The 21,058-nt window shown below is 61.4% G+C and overlaps 1 protein-coding gene across 3 annotated transcripts in view; it reads right to left on the reverse strand.

Annotated features, from left to right (window-relative positions):
* ZMIZ1 (zinc finger MIZ-type containing 1) overlaps positions 1-21,058 on the reverse strand; it is a 230,008-nt gene that overhangs the window by 123,854 nt on the left and 85,096 nt on the right. For 2 of the 3 annotated variants that reach the window (XM_055325671.1, XM_055325668.1), the window contains exon 4: positions 19,142-19,220. The gene's annotated coding sequence lies outside the window, so the exon portion shown is untranslated. The remainder of the gene's footprint in view (positions 1-19,141; positions 19,221-21,058) is intronic. The other variant, XM_055325669.1, reaches the window with a different exon arrangement.

A 21,058-nucleotide genomic window follows, 5' to 3' on the forward strand; every position in this document is an offset into this window, starting at 1 on the left:
GAACCGAGAAGGGGGACCCTAGCAGACGCCCAGTGAACATGCGTTGTTCACCTCATCGTTCTGTGCTAAGAGCTTTAGGTTCGTCTCATCTCCAGCAAGGCCCCAGAGAGGTTGCATGACTTGGGCTCGGACCCCGACACCGGCAGCCTGATTCTAGGGCCTGTGCTGGGAACCGATCCACTGTGTTCCCTCAAATCTTCAAAACCATTTGGGGTCCCTGGGCCCCATTCCTGGCACATGGACATTCACTCCATTTCCCTCCAGAGTGGATAATGGGGGACCCAGGTTTGGGTCTGGTTGGGGTCATCCACTGGTGGGTGAACCATCGGAGGGGTTTCCAGCGTCTGCGTACCCTGAACCAAGGCTGTCATAGTCCAGGCCTGAGTCACACCGTCCCCTCTAAACCCAGCTCCAGGGGGCACTGGGATGGCCGAGCAGAAAGGGACACGGGCTCTGTTTGTCCCACCTTCCCCAGCAGCATGGTGGCTGTGACACACACCACTGGATCACGGGCCTGGCACTTGGGCCTAAGTGGAGGTCTGGGACGGCCCCGTCTCTTCTCTGCCCCACCCCCAATGAGCGGTGTGGGGTGTGGGGTGTGCAGGGCCAGGAGGAGCGGCCACCTGGGGGGTGGGGCAGCGGAGGGCCGGGGTAGCCTGGTCCTGCATCTGCTGCAGTCTCCTGGGTGATCCGGGCTAGTCCACCGCCCTTTCTGAGCCGTGTCTCTAGCTGGAAGATGGGTTTGGTTTGCCTATGTGATACCTGGGAGGATTAAGTTAAATGAATATGAGAGAATCTGTGACTCTTGAGAGGCTACGCACACACGCGCACACGTGCACACGCACACACACAGCCGGGGTGACACTGGGTTACAGAAATCCCCACCCGGCCCCAGAAGCACTCCACAGCAGGCCATGCTTTCCGTGAGGTGTCTCTTGGGGTTGGCATCAGGGTGAGAGGCCCGGCTCCTCCTCCTGCAGTTCAGACTCCCTCAGTCCCAAACCTATAATTCCTGGCAGGGAAAATGACAGCTTTGCCCAGCGGCTGCCCTCAGCTGATGGGCGGGGAGCCGGGCGGGAGCCGTGGCGGTGGCTGGGAGGCGGGCCCGGGACACACAGCCGCGGAGTCAGAGGAGGTCAATGGTGGGGAGACAGATGCCATGGGGACTGCGGGCTTTGGGGCGGGTGGACGATGGATGAGAGGGAAGAGGGGGATGGGCTAGGCCCAAGGCCCCCGGGTTGGCTTGAGGCTGGCCCTCTGTAGGACAGGACCCAGGGAGGCCCAGCGAGGGGATGTGACCCTAGGACCAGAAGCACAGGGAGGGGACCTCTGCAGGGAGGCCCGGAGCAAAGGGCCTGAGACCCTGACATGGGCTGGCTAGGCCCCTGCAGGCAGCAAGGCAAGCGCTGCCCACGGTCTGAGGTTTGGGGTTGACTGCTGGGCTCTGTCCCAGCCTCCCTGGGAGGGCTGGGGAATCAGCATCTTAGCATGAGCCCCCAGGATCTGCTTGCAGATCCGAGTGGCAGGTGGCTGTTTGGGAACCCCTGGATTTTCTCTCCCCCAGGGAGGCGCTGGGGTTCCTCCTGCAGGCGCTGCCTTCCCCCCGGCACCGACCTCCATTTGGCAGGGAGGCAAGGCTACGGCCGTGCCATGGACACCCCGACCACATCTGCCGAGCTTGGCTGCTCATCACCTGTCTCCTCCGAGGCACACGGCCCACCGCAGGAGGGGCCGCAGCCCCATGTCCGCTTGCTAAGGCGCGGTCAGCAAGGCTGGGGTCGGGCCCCCTCCACCAAGAACAGCTGTCAAGGAGCTAAAATCTTTTCTGCCTCCTCTCCAAACCTGCTCTGGCACAGAGCCTGTCCCCAGCCCCTGGAGTTGCCAGGTTCTCGGTCTAGGGCCATGTGGAGCCCTGACCCATGTCATCGGGGAATGAAAGGATCTGTCTCTTGGGAAAGAGAAATCCCACCCCAGGCCGTGGTGCCCGGAGTCTCTGTGCCCTTGGACTAGTCATGTGCCCTCTCGCAGCAGGGGGTTCCTCTTCTAAAATAGGAAGCAGGAGGCGGCCAGACCTGGCGAGGCCAACAGAACAGCTGGAACAGAGGCTGGACTCGGCACAGGTGGGAGTGTGCCCAGGTGGCTGGGCCAGAAGGCTGGGCTGGAGGCTCAGTCTGAAGTCAGGGTTCGGGGCCAGGGTGAAATTGGGATTGGAGTCAGTGTGGGGTTTCTCTGACCAGTGTTGTCTAAAAGGGAAGTCCCTAGTGGGCACTCGATGCTCCTGAGTGCCTGTGGATCACCAGGAGGGGCCAGCCGAGACAATCTGCTCTAAGACAGGCCGCAGTGTTTGCTTGGGGATCCTCCAGGGGGCCAGCTTGGGCCCCCATGCCATCAGGGAGCCAGAGGAGAAAGGAGGTACAGTCTGTCTCCCCTGGACCAGCCCGAGCACATCGGAGGTAGGACCTGGGCCTACCGAGGGGGTGCTGCTCTCAGCCTCAGGCCCTGGGGTGACAGGCTCTGGGAAGAGGTGAGCCCATATGGGTATCAGGGCGCCTGGCTCTGGCCAGGGTCTGGGTCATGGGGACAGCCCAGCCCAGGCCTGGCGGCAAGGGACCTTCCTCCACAGGCACAGGCTGTGCTGGACCAGGACGCCCTGCTGGCATCCCCACAACCGCCATTGAGCCTATTTCCCTGCTGGTTATTTGATGACCCATCCTCTTGTTGGGGGGTTACGCTCAAGGACCGGTTCAGCAGGATGGGCCCAGTCACACTGCAGTGCTGAGGTGTGCACAGCCTGGCACCCTTATGCATCTTCAGCCCTGGCCCCTGGGGAGGCCTGTGGAGTCAGTCCCAGGACTGATCTCTGGGAGGGGAGTGGGGGGGCCCTGTTCCTTCATCTGGCCCCCCACCTCCCGCCTCCTCCCTCATTCTTGGCCTCTAGGATGGTGTAAGGCACAAGCCCACCTTCACCCTCAGCAAAATCCTCCTGGAAGGGGACAGAGGACAGGCCGCGGTGCAGGTGGGTGAGGGGCCGGTCAGTGGAGGATGGGGCCTGCCTGCCCCTCTCCGCCCGCAGGCGGGGCTCGGAAGCCAGGGGCCCGGCGCAGGGGTGGGTGGCACAGGAGCACTTCCTCCTACTGCATGCCCGCCTGGGGCACCTGCTCACCTGTAGCCCGGTCCCCACTTGCCAGGGCCTTGCCAGCCCCTTCCCTGCCCCCTCGCGGGCCGAGATGGCTGTCGCCATGGCAACCCTGCTCATTCAGTCCGGGATAATGAAGCCAATGTGTTTTTCATTTCCATGAGCCGGAGCAGAGCGGGGGAGGGGGCTTCCCTCCGGGCCCTTCCTTTGGGCAACGGCAGCGGCAGCCAGGACAGAGCGAGAGTGTGCGGCCTGATGCGGGCACGGACACCAGCGGGAAGGGGGTGGGACCCCGGGCAGCCCTGAGGTTGGACGATGCCAGCCGGAACGGCAGCCTCCTCTGGCGACACCCAGACCGGGAGGGACGGCTTGGAGACAGGCAAAGCGGGCCCTGATTCGAGCTGTGTGACCTGGGGCTAGTGACTTCGCCTCTCTGCTCTCGCTCCAGTGGAAGAAGTCTACCAAGCAGTTACGGGGTCCCCTTTTGAGTGTCTGGCTTTCTGCTTTCCCTGGAGAACCTGAAGAGACCCAGCCAGACCCCTCTGGTTGCCTAGGAGCCGAGGGGCCAGCAGGAGGAGTTTCTCAGGCACCTTTCTCAGCCGCAAGAACAAGGCCAGGAACCCTGACCTGTTGCCACCCATCTCTGAGCTACTATGCAAAGGGAGGTTTTCATGAAGTCATGCGCACAGTAGGCGCTTTATGTGTCAACCTCCTTCTCTTTCTCGCCCCGGGTCCCAGGCCCGCGGCACCGCCAGCAACGGGTGAGAGGTTCCCTGTGTGAGTCAGGGCTCGAGGCTGCCCTAACACCTCTCCTTCCCCTTTTCTCCTGGATAGAGACCTGCCCATCCAGTTGGGGGTGAAACTGAGCCCTGAGCAGGGCCAGGCTGGGCAGAGGGGCAGTGGCCTTTGGGCAGCCCACACCATCGGTGGCAGAGCTCATTTGGGGCCCAGACAGGAGAGAGCAGGGCCGTCTGGGAAACCCACGGCCCATGGTCGCCGCCAGTCGTACCCCCTCCTCCAGCCCCTCTCCAAGGGCAGGAAGCCAAAAGCACTCACGCAGAAAACCCTGGCCTGTCTCCCCCCCACCCCCAATAATTCAATCACCTTGGAGGCCAGTGGCCCTCTCTCCTGGCTGGGCTGACAGATTGGAGGGGGAGGGAGGGGAAGCATGCAGAGGGAGGGGGAGAGGAGACCAGGGAAGCCGACATGGAAAAATCAGAGCAAGGCTTGAAAAATGAAGAAATAAACCTGCCAGGAGGGAGACAGCCTCCATCCGTCCTCCATAAAGCTGTCTAAGGGCCACCAAGGACGTTGGCGGATGGAGGGGGCCGGAGATGGCTCCCCCTGGGACCCCTGCCGCCCCCGCCCAGCTGGCTGCCTGGTGAGGGGTTGGTGAGGAGGAGGGCCTGGGGAGCCGGAGGGTTAGCAGGGGCAGGAGTGTGGGAGGCACGACTGTGGGGAGGACAGGGCTAGGAACAGGGGCCTCTCGTCAAGTTGATGCGCCAACACCTGCATACAGTAGGCACCCAGTGCTGGACGGACCAAAGGGAGGCACGTCTGCCTGCAGGCAGCTGGCTCTGAGGCAGGCTGATGAGCCCCGAGGACTCGTGGGGCCCCGCTCGCCCATTCACAGGTGGGGAGGCCGATCAGACAGGCCAGAGGTCACAAGGGAAATCAGAGCCACTCGTGTTCTCCAGTCTGGGGTCCAGGCCAGGGCGCCTTCAGCAGGAACTCCAGGGTAGGGGTCTCTCCCCACCCCATCCCCACCCAATGCCCCACCCCGGCCAGGGGGCCAAGCCGACCCGGGGCGGGGGGGGGGTGGTGGGGAGACGGCCTGAGCCCTGTTCCAGGTCCTTCCACAGGGCCATTAAGAATCACATTTTCTAGGAACACTGAGTCACCCTGAAACCTGCTCATGATAGAAGTCCCAAAGAGAAGGAAAGGAAATTATAAAGTGACCAGAAAGAAATACACCAGAATGCCGATCGGGATGGCCGGTAGGTGGGAGGATTACGGACGGGTTTTATTTTTCTTCTTTCAACTTTTACGGGACTTCCAGACATCCTGCAACAAGAGTGCATTTACATTTACGATACGGAGTAAAGGACGTTCTTAGAGTTGAAATAAGCCACTAAGCCCACTAAACGCGACTCGTGCGAGGCTCTTCGTCTGCAGGACCCAGGCAAAGGAGCCCTGGCTGCAGTGGGCGCCAGCTGTATGCAGGCACGGAGCCCACCCACCGGAGCCTCCCACCGGGGCCTGTAGGCCCTGGAGCATCACCACGGGCAGGAAGGAGGGGCCAGGGCTGCCCCCATGTCGCTGTGTGTCTTTGGGCGCGTCCTGTCCCTCTCTGCGCCCTGGTGTCCTCCCCTCTTCCTTCTCACCTCACGAGACAGATAATGAGGCCTGAGGCTTGACCTACACTTGGAAGCCCTCATGGTCAGGGGGCCTGGGCTTTTCTGATTGGGGCGGGGGGGGGCGCTGTCTGGGGCCCAGGGGGCAGCTGAGGTGCCTCCAAAGACTGCGCAGGCTGGCGCGGGCAGAGGAAGGCTGAGCAGCGCCAGGAGGCCAGGGGCCAGCTTTCATCCCCTGTTTACAGTGGAAACACAGACTTGAAAAGGTTTCACTTTTCCACTGTTTTTGTGGCGGTGCTGTGGGGAGCAGGGCTTCCTGAGAGCGAGGCCAGCTTTCCAAGGCCACACCGAGTCCAGCCCCGCGCTGGCCTCTGACAGGAAACATCATGTTTTCAATTTACGGGTCCCTGCCAGGCGCTGGGAGCAGCCGCGCTCGGCCGCTGCTGGCTGTGGGGAGAGAAATCCCGGGCCTCGCGGCACTCGGGAAGCCCTGGCAGGCCCGGGGGAGCTCCACGGCCCCCCAGGGCCCCCAGGGATCTCCGTCGGGCCTTACCCCGGAACAGCTCTGGCCGCACGTGCCTGCCAGCTGGCAGGGCTCGGTTAGCAGCCAACGCACCCGGTGCCCCCACTCCCCAAACCACCTTCCCTGGTTTCCTGGCCCCCACGTCGGCGCACCCCGCTCCCTGGAGCGGGGAACAGGCCCCCAGGGAGAAGAGGCGCCCCGATGCCACCAGGTTATGGCGAAGAAAGAACGACCACTAACCAGACTGGCAGATTCCCAACTGAGTCCCCCAGCCAAGGGAGCCTGCGTGCCCCCCACCCAGGGCTGGTACCGACAGGTGACCCTACCATGTGCCTCCAAGCTGGGCACTGTGACCACATTTCAGCCTGGAATGAGCCCAGGTGAGCTGTCTGAGCATCGTGTGCTGCAGATGAGGACACTGAGGCACACCGGGGTTTGGGACCCTCTCCAGGGTCAGCCAGTGGGCACCCCCGGAGCTGGGAGCCTCGTGCTGCCCCGCCGAGCCCCCTTCTGCACCCACTCCCAGGGCCGCTCTCAGCTCTGTTCTTCGCTGATGGAAGCTGCGCTAGCCCAGGCTGGCTGAAAGCACCCCCCACACACACACACACACCGGTCCCGTGGGCCCCACATCTCTCCAGAAGCTTCTGGGCCTTCAGCCCATGTGCACCAAAAGCCTTGGGCTGCACTGACGGGCGGGAGGCTGTGCCCTGGCGCACAGGAGGCCCTTGCAGACCACCACCCGTTGCCTGTTGCACCAACGGGCAGTGGGACTGTCCCCGAGGGCCTTGTAGCTCAAAACATCTAGGCTCTTCACCCTACCCCCCCCCCCCCCCGCTAGAATGTCGCCTCCATGAGGGCAGGGGCCTGGTCTCTTGCTCACTGACGTTTCCCAAACTTGCAGAAGAGGGCTGGTACACAGGTGGTGCTAAATAAAGGTCTGCCGCATGACTGGTGGGGATGCTGGTAGGGCAGGAGGCTCTGCTCACACGGGGGTTTGGAGAGACCCAGCAGCTCTTCTCATTGGCCACGTACTTATGAGGCTTCTAGGGGAAGAGGACACACATCCCCAACGGGGCCCAGGGCAGCACCCCACCCACTGCTCCACCGTGGCTTCCACCCGCGCCCCTTCGGCACAGCGCCCGCCCTCCCCGTGCCCCGTTGCTGACTCCCTGGGCACATTCCAGCATTAGACAAAGAGCACATTTTCAGGGATCATAATCCCTTGCTTGTTTGTTTTTTTCACCGACCGTCCCCTCCCTTCTTCTTCCTATCCAGGGCATTCCTGTTCCTAAACGGGAGCCACTTTCCAGGCGAGTGACGGCCAGGCTCGCACTGGCTCTCGCACTGGCTCCCAGGAGTCCTGTGAGCTGGCCCGGGGAGGCCCGCTGCAGACACGGACACAGAAGCTTCTCGGCTCACAGAGCGCCGAGGCTGCCCCGGGGGTGGGTGCTCGGGGTGGAGCTCCAGGCTGCCCTCCTGCTGGCTGGGCAAAACACAAGAGAGCCAAGGAAGGAGACAGACAAAAATGGGTGCGTGAAGGAGCCACAGGGAGTGAAAGGAGGAGCATGACAGGGAGGACCACACGGGGAGGACAGGAGACGGAGCAAGTGAGCCCTCCGCGGCTTAGCAAGGTGCCGCGGGTGAAGCTCGCTGTCCCTTCTCCTTTCCAGCCTGGCCTCCAGCTTGTGCTCAGGGGGTGGCCTGGGGTGGCAAGTCCCCCCCCGGCCCCACCCCAGGGAGGGCAGGAGTGCAAGGAAGTGGCCGCATCCACCTGTGATGAGCCGGGTCCCTTTGAACAAGCCCCTTCCTGTCTCTGGGCCTAGGTGTCCCCTGCATAGAGGACATGGGATCTGCTGGCTCTTCAGCGTCCCCAGCCCCTAACACCCCATGTCCCTGGAATGTCACATTTAGCCGGTGCCCCGTGTGGGTACACCTCTCCACCCCGGCCCCGTTTCTGAATGGACTCGCTGGCCTCTTCCAATCCCCACGCCCACTGGCCTTGCACTGGAAGGCCCGACACGCCAAAGGAAGGACGTCTCAGCTGCCACAGGGGCTCCCTGACATGAGCACCCTTTTCCCACCAGCCCCCAGGGTAGGGGCAGAGCCACTCTCTGACCACGTTCCCTCTCGGGACCCTGATAGGCTGCATTTCAATGCCAGCTCAGTGAGAAGTGACACCTCGGGTCCTTCTATAGGTCACTGGCTGTGTTGGCTCCTTGCTGCTCGACAAAGAGCATGAGCCACCAGGCCTCGTCGCAGGCCCCTGCTGCCACCCACCCCTTGGCAGCGGACACCTGGGTGCTGGGGGCTGGCCGTGCCCTTGGTCTCCACTCACGCGGTTCACCGCTCTGCCTTGGCCTTTCCCTGCTGGCCCTCCCGGGTGCATCCTGAGGCCGAGCCGCCCTGGCTGTGACAGCCGTCTGAGGCGACGCGGGCTCTGGGCCCCGATCTGGGCAGGCCTCACCCTGGCTACCTCGGCCACTCAGCTCCCCGAGCAGAACCTGGGGAACACGCCCACCACCTGCCTTGTCCTCCCGGCCCCGGCGAGGGGGCCCTTTTCTTTTTCATTTTGTGACCAAGGGGAAGAGCCTCAGGGAGGTCAGGTGACCAGGCCTTTCGTAGCTGGGGACCCGAAGGTTCAAGATCTCTGGTTTTCTGGAGGCAAACCCAAACTACCTCCAGGAAGCCACCTCTGATCTTCCTGTTTGGCAGGGGCTCTCCCCTGGCAACGCCCAGAGCAGGTGCTCTGTGCCGTGGGTCTGGCTGGGCACAGGCTTGGAAGTCAGATGGAGCTGGGTTCAAGTTCTGACCCCATCTCCCAAGGGCTCTGTGACCACATAACTTAACTGCTCTGTCCTGTAGTTTACTCATTTGTTAAATAGGGCTTATGAAAATTAAATTAGATGTGTATGAAGTATACGGGACAAGTACTAACCGACACAACTATCGTCCAGACTCCCTCAAAACACACACACATAACAATATCACCGTGATTAACAGCCAGGGCCGGGTCTTAAATCCTGGCCACGTGACCCTGGGCAAGTCACTTCTCTCTCTGTTTGCTGGTCGAGGCCTATTCTTTTTTTTTTTTTTTTAAGATTTATTTATTTATTCATGAGAGACACAGAGAAAGAGGCAGAGGGAGAACCAGGTTCCCTGCAGGGAGCCCAACATGGGACTCGATCCCGGGTCTCCAGGATCACGCCCTGGGCTGCAGGCGGCGCTAAACTGCTAAGCCACCCGGGCTGCCCAGGTCGAGGCCTATTCTTAAAATTCTTCCTATGACTCTCCAGAAGGCCCTTCCCCTAAACCCCTAAAAAAGCAGCAGGTTATCCTCGGGGCCTGAGGGATTTGCTGGCAACTGGGACACGCAGGCTGTTCCCTGACCCTTCACATCCTCTTCTGCACCCACAGCCACCAAGCTCCTGCACCACCCAGAAACTCTGCAGCCAACGCCCCACTGACAGGGCCAAGAGGGTCCGGCATGGCCCGGCCCCAGGGAACCGTGCACCAGCCCCAGGTGGTGGGGACCCAGGTATCCCCGGCCAGCTCATGCTTCGTGCAGAACAGCAGATTTCTTAGAAAAGTCACGGTGCCCTGAGATTAAGTGCCTGTAATTCCTGTTGAATCTGTCGTCTGACTCACTGCCTCCTCTCAGGCCTGGCCACGCAGTCATTACCATATAAACACCTGAATTATCAAACTGCCAGGCCCCAAAGGCTGCCAGATAATTCACGTGCATTACAGAAGACCCATCTGGGGGAAGGGCCCATTCTCTAACCACTGGGCATTCCGCCTCCCACAGAGCTGGGAAGTCACCAGAAGGACCCGTGTACTGATCGGTAACAGGATTTCAAATGATTTCTCAGAGTTTGTGTCAGGAAGATGCTCCCCAAGTCTGCAGTAAGGGCTGGGTGGGACGACCCTACAGGAGACAGAGCGAGTTCCCAGCCTGGCCTTGCCCCCTGGAGGCTTTGTGTTCTTAACCCCCTGGCTCAGTGTCCCTCTTCCATTACGTGGAGATGATGCTGGCCCCCGGATTGCAAAGGGGTCAGGACGCAGGGAGACGCTGCTCTCCCTGCTTGCTGGTGGTGTTCCTGCTTTTATCATCAGGACTGACAGAGGCCCCGGGGCTCCCTGTTCTCTGCCTTCTAGTGACAGATGCGTGACGGGCACAGGTTTTCCAGGATCTGGTCCCAGAGGTCCTAGAGGGGGTGGGTCTGTCTGGGGTGGTCCGAATGCCTGTATGAACCTCCCACTGCTCGGCAGCTGGGCCCGGGCGTCTTTGCTCACCTTGTGCCCCTGGCGGGCATCACCTACCCCGGCTTCTGAAGAGGTACTCTGGGCTCTCTGGGCTCTGCCCCTGACCCGGCCTTGCCCCCATCTCCCGTCTCTGCTGTGACCTGGGTTCTCACTCATCACAAAGCCAAGCGAAGGCCACGTACCCTCGGTTCAATCTGCAGGCCCCGAGCACCTCCTCCGTCCCGCGGCCTCCCTGCTGTTCCCCGCCACAGGTCGGGGCCCAGGCGTGTGGCCACTGTTGCTCTGGTACAAATGCCATCGCCCCGGCCGCCACCTCGCCAGCCCCCACCCACCCCCAAGCACAAGCTCATGCTCCATGTACACCCACATGCACAAGCACGCGCTTATCCAGGCTCCTGGTCGGGGCTGAATCCTGACCTGAGGCTGTGCTCATCCTGTCTCACCTTCAGCCCCACCTGAAATCCTCAAAATTCTTTGAATGTCTGTCAATCGGCTCTAACCAGCCTCCTCCAGGAAGCCTCCCATATCCCACACTTCCCCAGGGCTCCTTCGCCTGGATCTCAACACCTTCCTGGCCCCCAGGGCACAGCATATGACTAATTCTCTTCTCTGCAGGCGAACCTTGGCCTGGACTGTGCCAACCTGAGGGCTGCCATTGGGTCTCCTGTGGCCGTACCTCCCCAAGAGCGGAGCACAGATCCATGCAAACAGTAGGTCCTTACTAAATACTGCTGCCTTACTGACTACAGATGGAGAGTGTGGGGAGGTGGGGCTGGCTTACGCAAAGGCCTCGAGGTGGGTCCTGTACAAGGTGCCCGGTGTGAACCGAGGGACCGGTTGGTTGGGCTTCGGCCCAGGATGGAGACTGAGCCGCCCACCCCGGCCCACACCCAGGGCTGGCTGTGCGAGCTGCATGCCAGTGGTCAGAGGGGCCCTGGTCCCTCATCCGAGTGACAGCACAGCCTGCACTCTGCGCCCCAGGCCCTGACATCATCCCAATGGTGAATAATTCCTCCTCTGTCACCTGCTGGGCTCCAGCCGCCTCAAACAAGGTCTCATTAGGACAGGGCCGGCGTCTTCACCTCTGCTTATTAACTCCCTTGAGCACCAGAGAGTGGAAAATGGGAGGGAGCCAGGGAACAAGAGCCTTTTTCATTTCTGGATCATGTTGCCCTCAGCGTGGATATTCCTGGAAACTTTCCATGGGGGGCTGTCCTGGCCGGGGTGGGAGGCCCGGGAGGTGAGCAGGGGCTGTTGATTAAGGCTGACGGGGCAGGTCAAAGAAGGGCCCAGTGCTCAGGAGCAGGCAAGCCTGTGGTCCCCGTCCTGACATGGCCCCATTTCTTCCCAGGGGCCGCAGAGGCCCGACGGGGCTCTCCATCCCAGACAGATGGCCCAAGGAGGGGTGTGCTGGGTGGCCAGGCACTGTCCAGAGACTAGACTGTAAGCCAACAGGCCTGGGTTCCGGCACTGCTCCTCACGTTTCTCTGGGTGACCCAGCAAGTCATTTCTACCCAGAGCCTCGGTTTCCCCATCTATAAAAGGAAGGGGCTCTTCAAGGCACCCTCCAGGTCTGGTGTTCCAGGCTCCCAGGTATGCTAACTAATAAAGCTACAAGGCCCCTCAGAGGAGCCAGATGACCCTGCCGGCCCCTGCCTCCCCCGGCCGGCTCTAGGTTAGTGGTCCTTCTCAGCCTGCAGAAGAGATTTCAGACCTGAGTGGACTTGGCAGATGCCTGCTCATCTAAAGGCCTCCTGGAAGGCTCAGGGGAAGCACCGCTAAGTGGCACATTGTGCCCAGGGAACAGCTTTTCTGTCCCTGGGGTCCTGGGGCTGGCAGGCAGCTGATGACCCGAGTCCTCTGTGGCCAGAGGGAATGGGGCAGGAACACAGAGGTCTGCCTCAGGGATCCTGACAGAGAGGACCCCAGGGAATGTCCTTCTGATGAGCATAGACTTAGAAGAACAAGAGGAGCCCTTACAGATCACCGAAACCCCTGGTGTACTCATGAGAAAGCTCAGCCACCGGGAGGGACAGGTGTGTCCCAGTTGAACCAGTGAGGCTAGGACACTGTCCAGGGCCCGACCTCTAGGCCAGCTCCCCTTTGGAGGCTTCAGTCCGTCCCATGCTGACCTGACGATAGGCATTAAAGGGGGCACTGGTTAAAAATTCAGAGCCCTAGGTCTCAGACTCACAGAATGGGACTTCAAGAGAGAGCCTGAGAATCTGCATTTGAACAAGTGTCCCCAGTGACCCATGTGTGTTGGCACTTTGGGGAAGTTCTGTGTCTCCATCTTCAAGTGCCATCCTGCAAGTTTCCACTGGAGAGCTCCCAGAGGCCTGGGAGGCCAGTGTCTCTGGGGAGGGAAGGACGTGGGTACTGGACTTGATGTTCAGCGCCAAGGGGCGGGAGGCAGCTCCCTGAGGGCATCCATCGTCCGTTACTGGAGAAGACTGGTGCCACAGCTATGACCACGTATCTGCCCCACAGCACCCCTTGCAAGCAGGCTTCTCCCCATGTGTAGATTCTCCTCACCTATAGCCTATCAGAGGGTATCGGATGTGTAATAACTTATCCAGACTCACTTAGTTGGTAGGTGGCAGAGCAAGGTCTCGAATCCAGAACCATCTGTTCCTGAAACCCATGCTTCAATCACCCGCATACTGCATCCCTTACCACACCAAAATTTACATGCATAAGCAAACCCTGATGTGAGGTGGTGAGCTCTCCAGCAGTGGAGGTGTGCAAGCAGCAGCTAGAGGAGCCCCTGGCACGCATGGGGTGATCCTGACCAGCCCTCCTGGAGCTGTGACTGGGGACTGGCTAAGCTGGCTAAAGGCTGCAAGGGTTTTTACTGTGTTTCTTCCACACATACAGGAAAATGTTTTGGATTATTTACAGGTTTAACTCATCAAAGTCCTCTTGGCTCAACGCTTGGCCACCCTGGAGCTGCTGGGTAGAGGGTGGCTGGGAGCCTCGGTGGAGAGGGCGTTTGTCAGGGACAGAGATGGTGGGGGTGCGGGGGGCTGGCTCCCCAGGAGGTGACAAGGGTGGGGGCCTGGGGCTGGTCTGTGGGGCTGAGAGAGCCCAGCAGGGGACACCCAGTGAGAGCTGTCCCACCAGCCCCCCCAGAGTGTGGGCCAGAAGACGGGGCAGCCCAGGTGCATTCCGCGGGGGTTATGAAGCAGAGATGCTCCCAGTGGCTCCAGAAGAGGCCCCCAAAGAGCCTCGGGGAAGCAGCAGAGGGTCCCAGGCAGCTGTGAGGCAAGATGTGCTGCTTCCCAAACCGGAACCGAGGCAGGGTGAGAAGCACTTAATAGAAAGACAGATGTGAGGGAAAAGCATTCACAGATACCAGCCAGAGTGGGGAGGGGGCGTGCGGCTGGGGCTCCCCAGTCAGCTCTCCGGGAGTTAAGCAGCCCCATAATCCCGGCGCTCTGGAAGGTTCCTGGGACAGTCTGCCCAGTAGCCTCAGCAGATCGACACCCGCAGGACCACACTGAGGTCACCATCTCCTCCCTGGACCTGCACCGGCCGCAGCCTGGAACTGAGACACCGGACAAGTGGACGGACGCCCAGGAGCTGGGGCTGAAAGGACCAACCTGCACTGGGCAGCACACGACACATGCTCCGCAGAGCCCGCGCACAGCCTCAGGATCCTTCCTAACATGGCCTGGCCTGTGCATTAAGGACTGGCATACCAGACGAACCCCCCCTGCCACCCCCAGAGGGAGCCAAGGGCACAGACGTTCCAGGGACTGGGCCCGGGACATGGTGCAGTCTGCCCTGAGCCTTCGAGGGGCTTCCGGTCCAGCAGGAGAGACAGCAGGTGGCTGGCTTGCAGGAGCAGAGACCAGGAGAAGCCATGGGTGTGTGGGGCTAACGGAGGGGGCCGTCGTCTCACGGGGCTAACTCTGCGGCCCCCCAGCGGGGAGGAGGAGGTGGCCCCTCTGAGGGGCAGTGCGGGGAGGACAAGCCCAGCACCTAAACCTTCCAAGACTTCCTGCCACGAGGCCTGAATGGAAGCAAACCATCTACACAGCAGTCCCACTGTCTACACAGCAAGCAGCAAAGTGCAGCCGGAGGGGAGACTGGCTCCCGAGGGCAGAGGGCTCTGGAGGGGGGCTGCTCCGTGGCTGGTGCACTCCGGCGAGGCCCCTCCCAGCTGGCGGGGCAGGGCCAGGCTCTGGAGGAGACGGTTCCCTCCTCTCTCTCCTGCTCCTAGGCTAGCCCTGCACCAGGCATCTCCCCACCTGGGGGAATCTGGGTTCCCAGGGGGCACCTCTGCAGCTCAGGCTGCGTCCTGGGTAGTGCAGGAGGGAGTGGAGGACGGGACATCCTCCCTCCCTGGGAGGAGCTGGGTGCTCTAACCCCTGGGGCCCCCATGTTCCGGGCTGCATGCTGTATCTGCAGGGATGAGGGGCCGTACTGACCCCCATGGGGCACGGCCCGTGGCCCCGTGGTCCCCTTGGTCTAGGGCTGTTTGGGGGTTAGGGAGGGAAGCCCCAGGAGCACCAGAACCCTGTGTGAAGGGCACTGAAGCCTTCACAACGTGTTCCCTCTGTTCCTCCTGAGGTGCGGCTGCCCAGGGACTGGCCACAGTCCCGCCTGCCTCAGTTTACAGCGACGACCGGTGCGGCACATCTCCAGTCTTACCGTGAACCACAGGACGGCGGCAGCCCCACCTGCACAGAAGGCGCGCACTCCACCAACTCTAATCTGTAAGGTTTCCTTCCCTAGCCTCAGTTTCCCTGTCTGTAAATGAGGCAACCCCACGTGGCAACCGTACCCCAGAGTCTGCACGTGCTCCATGTGCTAAACACACACCAGATTTCAAAGGAAAAAAGAGTGCAAAAGGGTCTCCGTGTTAGCCTTCCAATAGGTAGTCAAGGCAAAATAAAGGCTGAGGTGGTGGGCAGTCTGGGGAGCACTCTGAAGGGTCTAAGAGCATAAAGGGGACTTTTTCTATAAAATTTTTTTTTTATTTATGTATTTAAGAGACAGTGCACAAGCAGGTGGGGAAGGGCAGAGAGAGAGAAGCAGACTCCCCGCTGAGCAGAGGGCCCGATGTGGGGCTCGACCCCAGGACCCTGGGATCATGAGAGCATAAGGAAGGATTCGAGTTTAGCAGAGTTCAGGAGGAAGTGACCAGGGCGTCTGGGAAGCAGGGCTGCTGGGGCCCGGGCCGAAGGAGGCCTCGTGTGACCTTGCAGAGGAAACAGGGCCTGGAGGAAGGCTCCCTGAGGCTCAGGCCGCGCGGCAGCAAGGACAGAGGGCTCTCGAGGCAGGAGGACGTGTGGGCGCAAGGGTGACAGGGACGCGTGACAGGGACGGGGAGGGGTGACACCGAGCAACTGCCTGCAGCCCAGGGCACCGGTGGACAGCTAGTGCGTGACGTGGCCACGCGAGGGGCTGGGCAGACGGCGGTGGCCCCGGAGGCCAGGCTGAGTCCGTGGGGCACCTCCGGGAAGACCGGCCAGGGATGGGGGCCCGAGGGACCCCCAGAGGGCAGCCGGGAGGTCAGTCAGGCTCTGGATGCTGGGTCCCCAGGGACAGCACGATGTCCGTCCCCACCACCAGGCCACACACACGGTGTGCTGCCGGGCGGGAGGGGACTGCGCTGCCGGAGCCGGGGAACCGGGCGAGGGGCGGCGGGTTGCAGGCCCGCGAATTCTCGGCTGTGCTCGGGCCTGGCAAGGACACAGGCGATGACACACAGCAGACGTACAGCAGATGTCTGCGGGCGACGCCTGGCTAGGAGCGTCTCCGGGGTAAGGAGAGCAGAAGTGACAAGGTCCTGGGGCACAGAGAGAAATGCCAGGGGGAGCTCCCGGGGCAGCTGCGGCCATGGGCGCGCCCAGGAGGCAGAGGGGCTCCCAGGTGGAAGGCAGGGAGGCTGGGCACAAGCGCCAGCCCCTCCCCCTGGAGGGAACAGGTGCCCTGCACGCAACCCCCCTTCTCCTCCTGCACCTCTGGGAAGGGGCTCCTCCATGGGCTGGTCCAGGCCCCCACGTCCATCCTGGAGAACCTCACACCCTCTCCAAACTCAGGAATGCTCTGAGGGCCCCCTGCACCCCACCCCTGCCCAGTCTGCTGCCTGAGTGACCTGTGCAGCCCCAGCCCATTTGCATACTGTTGGTGACAGGAAACTCACTACCTACCCAGAGACCACTTCAAAAAAAAAAATATATATATATACATATCTCCAGACAGCTCAGACTCTTGGACAGTTGAACCCAAGGATGTCAGAGAGACAGCGGGGTTGCTACGGAGAGGGCCCGAACCCGAGTGGCCAGGGTCTGGTGGGCAAGAGTGTCCTTCAGTCATGAGTCTGCAAAGTGGACAGAGCTGGCCCCTCACTCAGGCTGTCACTCCAAATTATAACAGAACTAGAGAGACGATGCCCTGTGGCCGGTACCACCTCCTTGACTGGCGACAGCTAACAAGGGCCGTGAAAACCATCCGTTCGTCCATTCGCTCACTTGCCAAGTTAATAAAATAGCAATCGGGCAATGGCCCTGTGCCGGGCACCAGGATGCGGTGGCGAACAGAGCCATTTACTACTCTCTTCTAGGCTGCCACCTGCCCTTTGCCCATTTCACAGGTGGCAGAGCTGAGTCCGGGGAGAGGCAGCAACCGGCTCCAAGAGGCCTGGGGAGCTGCCAGTGAAGGGCAGAGCCGCACATGCGCCGCTGCCCCGCTGCCCATCTGTCACCCCCATGAGCACCAGGAGGGGCAGCGTGTCCTGCCACCCAGCCCCCGGCCGTTTCTAGGACACTGAGGTATCGATTACCACCCTTGCCTTGGAGCGGTTTTCTTTTCTTTTCTTTTTCCATCAAGGCTTTCCAGTCTTCCTTCTTCCCCCCCCCCCTTTTTAAAGAATAAACTCCAAGCCTCTCCTATGATTAATTACCAGCTGCCTAATGCTCTGCCACTGGCAATTTCTGGAAAGGGAATGAATTACCTTGAAAAACATCCGAAAAGAGAACCTACCGTGAAGGAGAATTTCAGAGGTTACCCCACAATTAGCAGTGGGTTCCCCCGGCCTTATCAAGTTGCTGGCAGGCCCCGTGGGGAGGGGCGGCCGCCAGCCTTCGGGGGCCACCCTCTGGCTCCAAGGGCAGCCGGGCTGACGGGGCCAGGCAAGGGCACCAGGCAGAGAGGGAGGTGGTTTCCCGAGCGCCCACCTTGGGCCTGCCAGCGCCTCAGCCCCTGGTCTCCACGGCATCACGGACCACTTAATTCCACGGTTCAAATCCCCACGCCACTACTTACAGCTCTATGGGTCTCTTAACCACTTGAGCCTCTGGAGAATGAGGCACTAAACACACCTCCTCATGGGATTACCGTGGGGAGAAATGTGTATTTGAGGAGTGTAGTGCCTGGTACACAGTAGACTCTCACTAAGCTGTAACATTTAAAAATATTTCAGGCTCCCAAGCATGCCCATAATGGCCTTCTCAGCAGTGCTGGTGTCATTACCCTCATTTTCAGATGAGAACACTGGCTCTCAGTCTCACAGGAGTGAAAGGACTAGTCCAAGGTCACGAGCCAAGAGCAGGGAGCCGGGCTTTCCTGCAGCCCTGCGCCCTGGTTCCAGAGCCCAACAGAAGCGTGGAGCATCCCAGGGCCCACCGGGTCCCGTGTCTGGGCACCTGCAAGCCCAGGGGCCTCAGGACCGAGGGCGGCAGGGAGCTGATTGGCCGAGGTCTCACGCCAGAGCAGAGACTGCCTCCCCTGGCTGGGCCCCAGAGCCTTGGGACAAAGGGCCCCTGGCCCAGGTCAGCACTTTTGTGAAGGCCTCTCATCTCTGGGTTGGGAGCCCGCAGAGCAAAGAGGGATTACACAGGTCACCCTCTGACACGGGGCCAAGTGTGATCAACCCTGAAATGCTGCTCTGCGATGAGACACGCTGCTGTCCAGGCCAGAGGCAGGGCTGGGAGAGGCTCAGCCTCAGGACCTTCTGGCTGCAGCTACTCTCAGCAGCTCCCCGGGGAGCCCCAAACCCTCATTACGGTGGAGGACCATGCTGGCGCTGACGGGTGCTGGGGGAGGAGGGCACGGTGGGAGCGCAGGTGCACGGAATGAAGGAAGGGTCCCCGGGCCCTCGACAGCAATGCTGATGTCTCCTCCTGGGTGCACACTGCTACCCGTTGTGCCGGGGCGCCCGTGAGGGCAGCCGCCGTGGACCCATCCCTCTTTCCCAGATGGGTAAATCAAGGCACAGAGAAACTGCACAAGGTCGTGATGGACAAGGGGCAGAGCCCAGATGTGGACACAGTCACTGTGACTCCAGAGCCCGGAGACCCATGTGGTTCCCTCAAGTGTGTCTGTGGGAGGGAAGGGGGCAGGCAGTCGCAACACCTGTGCCAGCCAGCAGGCCTCTCTGCCCACCCGGGCCTCTTCCGCGTGGTCACCATGTTGTTCAGCATCTGGGGCCCGTGTGCCGCGGGAGCGAGCGGTGCAGACGGACACCAAAGCTGCCCCTCTCCCGGGGTGCACTCCCCCAGCTCCCACCCTGGCAGACACTCTAGAGAAAGGCCGGGCAGCTGGCGAGGCCTAGGCAGGGGTGGCTGCACCCAAGGCCGCCCATGAGCACTGGGGCCCCGTCAAAGGCACAGTATGCTGCAGCCAGCACCCGCTCCCCACTCAGGATGTGCTAAACCCCTTCTTCTTCCTTTTTTTTTTTTTTTTAAGATTTTATTTATTTATTTATTTATGAGACACAGAGAGAGGCAGAGACACAGACAGAGGGAGAAACAGGCTCCATGCGGGGAGCCTGATGCGGGACTCGATCCCAGGACCCTGGGATCATGCCCTGAGCCGAAGGCAGACGCTCCCCCGCCAGCCCAGCTGCACACCTACCTCAGTGACCCGCGAACCACCAGCGTCCCACGTCTGGTCAGCAGCGCTCAGCCCTCCGCCTCACTCCAGTTCCATCCTGCTGCAATAGGAAGGGGTGGTCAGAGGAGTCCTCGCTAGCAGGCGCCACAGCCCACCTGCCCACCCAGCGCCGGCAAGTCTACTGCCAGAAAAACCCAGGCATCCCCATTTGGAGAACTGGAGGGAGGGAGAGGAAGGGGGGCATGCTGATGCCCTGACCCCCCCACACCCACCAGTTCCCAGCTCTGTGGATACGCTCCTGGCCTCCCCGGTTTTCGGTCTCCCCACCTGTCAAACAGGACCACAGTCTCTCTCGGGGTTTCTAGGAGCAACTGAGGACACATGGAGACAGACGCACTCGGCATCCACTCATGTGCTCAAGACACACGGAACGAGCAGCCTGGGCTGTGACTAGGATGTGGCTCCCATGCTTGCAGGGCTTCTGCTCATTACGCTACAGAATTAGAAGAGGCGTCTGCCTTCAGAAAGAACGAGTCACAGGGGCCACGCGACATAGACTCGAGGTTCAGGGGAGCCTCTCCGGGGCAGTGAAGTCGAAGGATGAGCCAGACAGAGGCAGGCCGAGATGCATGGAACCGCATTCCAGGCCGAGGGAACAGCAGATGTGAAGACTTGAAGACAGGGGGAGAAAGCCTGGTTCAGGGGAGGACTCAAGAGTGGGTGGGGGTAGGGGTGAGGGAAGGAGCGGTGGGGTGAGTGGGGCTCAGGCGGCATGGCCAATCCCTGAGAGGTGGACAGGAGCCACACGGGGGGCCTGGGCAGCTGAGGGCCAGGACCCTAGTTCTAGTTTGAGAAGATCCTGTGGCCACTGGTGGGGACAGGAGGAGGCAGGGAGGCCAGTGTGGAGGCTGTTCCAGGGGTCCAGGCCGGAGACGGTGGTGCCCGTAGCACAGGGAGCTGCAGGCAGGGTGGTAGGAACTGTGGGTACACGGGGATCGTGGAGATGACACAAGGAGGGAGAAGTACGGGCAGCCTGGTCCTCTGCCCCCACTGCTGGTGGGGCACGACTACCCTCACAGGGTGGTGGTGGGTCCTGCCCCTCAGCTCCTCAAGGGCCTCGGGACCACCTGCTCTGCTCACTCCCTGCAGGGATCCTGGAGGACCAGACCCCGAGGCCGGGCCGGGGGTGGGGGGCTCCTCAGGGTGCCGGCCACAGAACCTCCCGTTTGGGGCTTTCCCAGTGACGAAGGCACCCCGCTGGGTGGCGGCAGGCACTTGCCACGCTCCTCGGGCCTGTGCATCCTCTAAGAAATGGGAAAAGGAACTCTGGCCTGAGTGCCTCTTGGGGCGATAGAGGACGGAGCAGCGCGCGGGCCACATTAACTGTGGGCTCCCACACGGGCCAGGGGTCGCGGGAGACCCCGGACCCGGCCCACCTGGGAAGACAAGAGTGTGCGGTGGCTGCTTCAGGCCCGGTTTCACCCTCTGACCAAGTGTGTGGCTTTGGGCAAATTTCTTAAAGCTCTTTGTGCCTCCATTTTCTCATCCGTGGGATGGGAACACAGGGGTCACCAGGGGCCCTCACGGAGCTGTAGAGACAGTGGAAGGGAGCGCACAGCAGCGCTCGACACACAGGGAGCTTTCTGGGTGGGTCAGCGGAGACCGCAGTGACCTGGCAGCGGCTGGGACCCGGGCTCACAGAGCCTTAGGCCCTAAGCCCCACGCTCCGAAGCCAGGGCTGGCATCCCTGAACCTTTGGCGCCGGCTGCCCCCAAACCGCTTGACAAGGGGACACAAACAGCCCTGGCGTTCACGGACTCCGACTCTCCCATTTCTCAGAGGAAGACTCTGAGGCCTGAAGACGGGGAGCGACCGGCCCTGTCCCGGGGTCACACCGCAAGTCAGTGGCTGGGGCGCAACTGGAATCGGCCTCCTGCT

Source organism: Nyctereutes procyonoides, unplaced genomic scaffold, assembly GCF_905146905.1.
Source record: "Nyctereutes procyonoides isolate TBG_1078 unplaced genomic scaffold, NYPRO_anot_genome, whole genome shotgun sequence".
Classification (NCBI taxonomy): Eukaryota; Metazoa; Chordata; class Mammalia; order Carnivora; family Canidae; genus Nyctereutes; species Nyctereutes procyonoides.